Here is a 7,621-nt window from a genome sequence, read left to right on the forward strand (position 1 = left end):
CTCAGGTGGTCCACCCGCCTCAGCCTCCTAAAGTGCTGGGATTGCAGGCATAAGTCACCCACCCAGCCGCCTCTGTTTCTCTTGTAGGACAATAATTGTAATGGGATAACTGTAAGCTCTTTTTCTCTACCAAATTGGCAATCAGTTTCAGATCACTTGTTTTCATTGAGGTGTTTCAGATTTGTTTCAAATATGGAGAACACTGATAGGCAACACATTTAGGGATATGCTTTGTACATTAAAAGAATACTGTCTTTAACAAAGTGCTGCTTATTCCTTTCTTTGACATCATTGATTCTGATTTTTCAAGTTTTACTTGTTCTTTTGAGCCTTTAATAGAGAATCAACTGATGGTCATTTGACTTGTGTATTGCTTCTCCATGTAATTCTGTGATTTGATATCCAGACTGGCTCCTCTATCTTGGTATTCTTTACTTACGTACAGGTTGAGCATTCCTAATCTGAAAATTCAAAATCCAAAATGATCCAAAATTTGAAACTTTTTGAGCACCAATACCACAAGTGGAAAATTTCACACCTAATCCAACATAACAGATCACAGTCAAAAGGGAGTCAAAACTTTGTTTCATGAACAAATTTATTTAAAACATTATATAAAATTACCATCAAGCTATGTTTATAAAGCATATATGAAACATAAATGAATTTTGTGTTTAGATTTGGACCCCATACCCAAGATAGTTTATTATATGTATGCAAATATTCCAAAATCTAAAAAAATTGTAAGTCTGAGACATTTCTGGTCCCAAGTATTTCAGATAAGGGGCACTCAGCCACTAGTACTTAGAATTTGTTAATTCTTGTGCATTTTTTCTTCTTTCTAAGGACCTTTCTTACTCCTTCTTCATGTCTATTACCTTCATTTTGGAAACTTTTCTCATTTTCTTGTTTTATAATAGAAAATTCTATTTTAAATAGAAGAGTTTGTAGCCTGAAAAGACTTGGATTCCTTTGGGCTAACTCAAAATAGAAATTTGTAGATATTGTATGTGTGTATGTATGTATAACAAAAGTATAATACAAGCTATGAAATTTAGAAAGGGAATAAAGGGAATAATTTGCTCTTTATGGAAAACTAATTACAGTTTATAAAGTGGGTTGCTGAAAAATCTGCTGCCTGGCAGAAATGATTCAAAGTGTTGGTGTTGGCGTTAGCAACAGAGTTAGAAATACTGTCCTGCAAGCCTATGCCAAGAATCAGTCGAGAGGATAGAGACTATAAATGAAATCTAGGCTATTTACCTTATCAACAAAGATGTCTTTTATGATGATCTTTAATGGCACAACTCTATTAAGTAATCCAGTGCCCAGCAAAATACCTGAGGTATTATAAGGGCTCAACTGATGTTTGTTGCATGTATGATAATACAGATTTCTTTTCAATGCAGAAAAGGAAAAATAAACAGTATTTATCATCTCTGGCTGCCCATCACCTGCTGCACAAGTCCAAGTTCTTTAGGATGACATTGATGCTCTTATGATCTAGACTTTGCCTAAATTTCCAGCCTTGTTTTCTGCCACAAACCATCTGGTGCTTAACGCTTCTAAACCTGCTTTTACATCTTCAACACTTTACTATTTCTTGTCTCCATGCTTTGATTTTTACCCTGTGTCTCTTGTCTGCTTGAGAAACTCCTTTTCCATTTTCAAACTCCAGTTAGAAAATCTTCTCTGGGAAATCTCTCCTCATATCCCTCCTCATAAACAGCTTAATTTCTCCTCTGCTAAACTACTTTTATAAGTTGTATATTCTTCCGTTATTGTAGTTATCACAGTGATACTTGAATTTTACAAGTGATACTTTATTTTACTATATCTGTCTCTCTATATGTTGGTGTACATAAAGCTTAGCACAGTTTCTGGCACAGAGTAATTGCTCAGTACATGCCTGTTGAGCTGAATTCATTTGCCTTCTTAAGTGAACAGATTTATAAAATGGAAAAAAGGAAACAAGTGCCTATTGTTGAAGGAAAATTGTAACATATAGTCTGCTATAAACAATTTATTTTAAATAATGAAGCATGCTTGTTTATTCTCTTTTGTGGCAGCAAATTCAAAGTGCTCTAAGTTTTCTTAAGGGAGTAAATATAGCTAGCCTTCATAACCATTCTCATGAATTTTACCCATACAAATTAATTGTAGCCAGTATACACCAGGCACTCTAATTGACATTGAGCTACAAAGATGAATCAGACAAGGACCATTCCTCAAAGAGCTCCAGTTCTAGTGGGATAGATAGATACATGAACATAAACAAACAGCTATTCATATAACATGACAATGACTATATTAGAGATATGTATAAAGTAATACAGCCAATTAGTTTCTTTGGGTAGGGGGTTGGGTTCAGAATCAGGAAAAGCTTAAGCATTTAAAATATGAATTGATATTGACAAAAATATGAATTTGATATCAAAATATGAATTCATAAATAATTCTCAATTTAGAGAAAACACAAACAGCAACTCAAACATGCTTAATACGTTTAGGGAGGATACATTAAATAGAGAAATATGGCTAAGCAAGCATTTCCTAAAGTGTATTCCATGGAATGCTAGTCTATAAGGTGCTAATTTTAACTAGTTTATGATCAACTAAATTGGGATAATGATTGACAAATTGTATTGCTATTTTATGCAATGGATCACGACATTCTACTTCCTCTTAGCAAGGAGTTTAGCAGTACAGTCAAGCCCAAGGACATAACTAAACCAATCTTAAACTCCCATCTTTGAGGATTTATTTACTGGGATAAATACATCTCATACCAATTTCTGTATCAGTTGAGGTTTAATCAGGAAACAGAAGCCATACACATTATTTGAACAGAGAAAGTTTACTATAAACATTGTTAATTATGGTAAGTGGTTAATTAACTCAAAAGGCAATGAGAAAACAAAATATCACAGAGGTAGTACATTCAGGAAGCAGCTAATCTCTAGGGCTGGGGGAACAAAAGAAAGAGGAATTATTAAAATTGAGGAATTTAGAACACCCCTCTGGAGTCCCTCAGATTAGGGAGTGTTGCTCTGCTAGAGGTGGTTGGGCATTTGATTGGTTGTAAGGGTGAGTTGGGAAGTATTGTAAGGCTGATTTGGGAAGTATTGAACACTGCAAATAGAGCATCTAATCACAGTAGGACATTATTCAGTCTGAGGTACGTGTAATTGATGTCCTAAAAGGAGACTAGAGATAGAATAGGGCAAAGAAATATTTAGAGATGATAACAGGAGTTTCCAAAAATAATGAAGGACATCAAACCACAGATCCAAGAAGTTTGGAGAAACTCAATATTAGTTATGTACTACTGTACAATGAATCACCTCAAAATTTAGTGGCTTAAAACAACATTCTTATCTTGTAGTTTCTGTGGGTCAGAAATTCAGGAGTGGCTTTGCTTGGTGTTCTATAACCTACTCTGAAAAAAAACCCAGCAAGGCATAAGCCATAGTATCTTTTAGGACCTAGTCTCTCAAGTCACACATTGTTGGATTCTATTGGTTGGAAGCAAACAACTGTGTCTGGCTGACACTCAAGGAAAGGGAAATTAGACTTTACATCTCCATTTCAAAAATGAAAGAGAAATAAAGATTTTTAAAAGAAAATAAAAATAATACAATGTATTACCAGTATAATTGGCCCATAAGAAATGTTAAGTGAAGTTATTCAAGCAAAAGGGGTATGATACAAGGAAAAAATCTGTGTCTATATAATGAAACAAAAATCTTAAGAAATGGTTATGATAAAGGGACACACAAGATATCTATTTTTATTTTTATTTGCCAGTCAAGATAATTGATTGTCTAAAGCAAATATAGTGGCAAATTATTGTGGATTTATAGCTTATATAAAGAAATGTGTTACAGCATAGCACACAAATTGGGAGGGAGGAATTGTAAGCACACAGTTGTAAGGTTTCTACAATATAGCAACATAATATCAATTGAAGGTAGTTTACTAAACTAAAGATATATATTGTAAGACCTAGAGTAACTAAAAATATTTTTAAAGAGGTACAAGTTATAAATTAATAGTGGAGATAAGAAGGAATCACAAAAATACTTCGTTTATTAAAAAAAATAAAAACAGAAACAGAAACAGAAAAGAAATGAAAACAGAAAAAGAAATAGAAACAGAAAGAGATGGAACAAATAGAAAAGAAAGCAGATTTTAATCCAGCTGTATCAGCAGTTATATTAAATGTAAATGATCTCAACAGAGATTGCCACGTTACATTAAAATTAAGATCCAACTCTATAATGACTGAAGAAAACCCACTTTAAATATAAAGACAGAGGTAAGTTAAAAATATTATTAAAAGGTGGAAAAGATATACTATGCAAACACCAATAAAAATAAAACTGTAAACATTTTAATATTAGACAATGTAGTTTTCAGAAGAGCGTAATATAATGTTAGAGAGTTAATTCACCAATTCACCAAAGGAGACTTAATATTAAATGTGCAACAACAACAGATCCTCAAAATACTTGAAACAAAAATTGATAGAACTGAAAGAGAAGAAAAATACACAGCTCCACCTATATATTTGGAGACTTTCACACTCTTCTCTCAGTAATTGGTAGAAATAGTAGAAAGACAGTATGTGAATTGCTAATTTTAATGGACTAAACCTACTAAAAGAAAATAAATTCAAGGGGAAAAGGCACTTTTAAAATTTCTTCTCTCATTTTATTATAGTTATTATACAGAAATACTTCTGTATAATATCATTCTCAGCAAACTGACACATGAACAGAAAATCAAACACCACATGTTCTCACTCATAGGTGGGTGTTGAACAATGAGAACACATGGACACAAGGAGAGGAGCATCACATACTGAAGTCTGTGGTGGGGAACTAGGGGAGGCACAGCGGCGGAGTGGGGAGGTGGGGAGGGATAACATGGGGAGAAATGCCAGATATAGGTGATGGGGATGGAGGCAGCAAACCACATTGCCATGTAGGTACCTATGCAACAATCCTGCATGTTCTTCACATGTACCCCAAAACCTAAAACACAATAAAACATATATATTTAACAAATTGTGTCTTTCGTTTCTCTCCTCATCATTATGTTTTCTCATATTTTCTTGAACATATAGAACATATTTATATTAAATATTTTAATATCTTTCTTATTAGTTACATTATCTCTTTTTTTCTGGACCTATGTCTATTGAATGTTTTTTTTACACCTTCACACACGCTTAGCCTTCCCATACATCAATATTCCCCACCAAAATGGTAAATTTGTTACAATTGATCAACCTACATTGCCATATCCTGATCACCCAAAGCCCATTTTTACATTAGGGTTCACTCTTGGCATTGTACTTTCTATGAATTTGGACAAATATATAATGATATGCATCTACCATTACAGGTAATTTTCACTGCCCTGAAAAATCCTCTGTGTTCTGCCTATTCATTTCTCCTGCTTTCCCATACTCTGCCTATTCATTTCTTCCTTTTTCACATATGGAACTTAAAAAAAATAGATTTGCTTTCAGGAGTACATGTGCAGGTTTGTTTTATAGGTAAACCCATTTCATGGGGGTTTATTGTACAGATTATTTCATCATCCAGGTATTAAGCCTGATACCCATTATTTTTCATGATCCTCTCCCTCCTCTCACTATTCTCCCTCCAGTAGACTCCTGTGTCTGTTGTTCCTTTCTATGTGTCCGTGTGTTTTCATTATTTAGTTCCCACTTATAAGTGAGAACATGTGGTATTTGATTTTCTGTTCCTGCATTAGTTTGCTAGGGATAATGCCCTCCAGCTCCATCCATGTTCCCGAAAAGGACATGATCTTGTTCTTTTTATGGCTGCATAGTACTCTATGGTATATATGTACCACATTTGCTTTATCTAGTTTACCACTGATATGTATTTAGGTTGATTCCACATCTTTGCTATTGTGAATAGTGCTGCAGTGCACATAGCGTGCATGTGTCTTTATGACGGGACAGTGTATATTCCTTTGGGTATATATTCAGTAATGGGGTTGCTAGGTACAACGGCAGTTCTGCTTTTAGGTCTTCAAGAAATTGCCGCACCATTTTCCACAATGATTGAACTAATTTACTCTCCCACCAACAGTGCGTAGCATTCCTTTTCTCCACAACCTCATCAGCACCTGTTATTTTCTGACATTTTAGTAATAGCCATTCTGACTTGTGTGAGGTGGTATCTCATTGTGGTTTTGATTTGCATTTCTCTCATCAGTGATGTTGAGCTTTTCTCCATATGCTCATTAGCCACATGTAGGTATTTTTTTTGAAAAGTGTCTGTTCATGCCCTTTGCCCACTTTTTAATAGGGTTGTTCGTTTTCTTACAAATTTGTTTAAGTTCCTTATAGATGCTGGATATTACACCTTTGCCAGATGCATAGTTTTAAAAAATTTTCTCCATTCTGTTGGCTGTCTATTCACTTTTGGAATTTTTGTCATGAAATCTTTGCCCGTTCCTATGTCCAGAATGGTATTGCCTAGGTTTCCTTCCAGGGTTTTTATAGTTTTTGGGTCTCACATTTAAGTTTTTAATCCATCTTGAGTTGATTCTTGAACCATATGGAGCTTTTAAAATTAAATTTGCTCAGCATGAGATAAACTTTTAAAATATAAAGATGAAGTCATTTTTTTAATCTGGGAAATTGTTAGCTGTTCTTGCTTAAGATATGCCTTCTGATCATTCTCTCTACTCTTTCTAAAAAGATTTATCCTGAATGTCTTATATTTCTTTTATATTTCATGACTCTATATGTTTGTGCTGGGAGTTTTCCTCAGTTCCATCTTCTGGCTCACTAATGTGCTTTTCATCTCTATTTAGTTTCCTATTTAGCCCATATTTTGGGTTTTTATTTTATTTATTTTATTTTTATTTTTATTTTTTTATTTTTTATTTTTTTTGAGACGGAGTTTCACTCATGTTACCCAGGCTGGAGTGCAATGGCGTGATCTCGGCTCACCACAACCTCCACCTCCTGGGTTCAGGCAATTCTCCTGCCTCAGCCTCCTGAGTAGCTGGGATTACAGGCACGCACCACCATGCCCAGCTAATTTTTTGTATTTTTAGTAGAGATGGGGTTTCACCATGTTGACCAGGATGGTCTCGATCTCTTGACCTCGTGATCCACCCGCCTCGGTCTCCCAAAGTGCTGGGATTACAGGCTTGAGCCACCGCGCCCGGCCTATTTTGGGTTTTTAAAAATTTCAAATAGTGTTTTATTTGTAGAATGTCTAATTGGTTTTTTTATCTTAACTATCATCTGTTTCATTATATTCTAATTTTTGCCTTCTTGTCAATTTCCTCCTTTATCTCTTTCTGAAGATATTAAAAGTATTAATTTAAAAATTCTTTTCACTCTGTTACCTTTCACCTGGAGAAAATTCTTCTATTTACTAAATGTATTTGTTTTTCGTGATATTGGTCTTCTGTTTTTTTTTTTAACTGGACTTTTTGTGTATGTGATTGCTGATGTACTTTGATTTTACTGGGTTATTTATTTATTTTTAGAGACAGGATCTTGCTGTACACCCCAGGCTGGATTTCAGTGACAGAATCATAGCTCATTGTAACCTCAAACTCCTGA

Source organism: Cebus imitator, unplaced genomic scaffold (assembly GCF_001604975.1).
Source record: "Cebus imitator isolate Cc_AM_T3 unplaced genomic scaffold, Cebus_imitator-1.0 Scaffold69, whole genome shotgun sequence".
NCBI classification, from domain to species: domain Eukaryota; kingdom Metazoa; phylum Chordata; class Mammalia; order Primates; family Cebidae; genus Cebus; species Cebus imitator.